Here is a 578-nt window from a genome sequence, read left to right as displayed (position 1 = left end):
TGATCTCATCTGCACTGGAGCTCCAGGTTTTGAAATCTCATACTCTCCTATTTCTTGGTTCATTCCACCAACACCATGGACCTCCCTCAAAAATGTTTTACCAGCTCCTGCAGTGTTCCAGACAGTGGTTGCTTCATTTGGAACGTCTGGTCTGTAAGTTCTTTAAATACATTCTGTGAAGCAAAATTACCTATGCCTTACACTTTTGAAAGAAAAAAAAAAAAAAGTGTGTTTTTTTTTTTTTAGAACTTGCAAAGATTTTTTTCTATTCTCACAGTTGATTGATAATTTTAGCTGCTACAGAATTCTAGTTGATAATTTTCTCTGTGAACTTAGGAGGCCTTGCTCCACTGTTGGGTAGCTTAAGTTGCTACTGAAAGTCCAGTGCAAATCCTTTTAAGGAAGCAGTTTTATTTTTCTTCTTAGAAGCCTTTAGAATCTTTTCTTTATTCTTTTCTATCCAACATTGCTGGGGAGGGGGTCCCTTAAAGTCTAGAAAGTTCTGTTTTTCACATTTGCCCCACAATTCCAGAAGCCTGGATACCAGGAAGATTACACCTCCATCTAGTAGTGAAATG

This window comes from Bison bison, unplaced genomic scaffold (genome assembly GCF_000754665.1).
Source record: "Bison bison bison isolate TAMUID 2011002044 unplaced genomic scaffold, Bison_UMD1.0 scf7180017864506, whole genome shotgun sequence".
NCBI classification, from domain to species: domain Eukaryota; kingdom Metazoa; phylum Chordata; class Mammalia; order Artiodactyla; family Bovidae; genus Bison; species Bison bison.
This window is presented reverse-complemented; position numbering follows the sequence as displayed.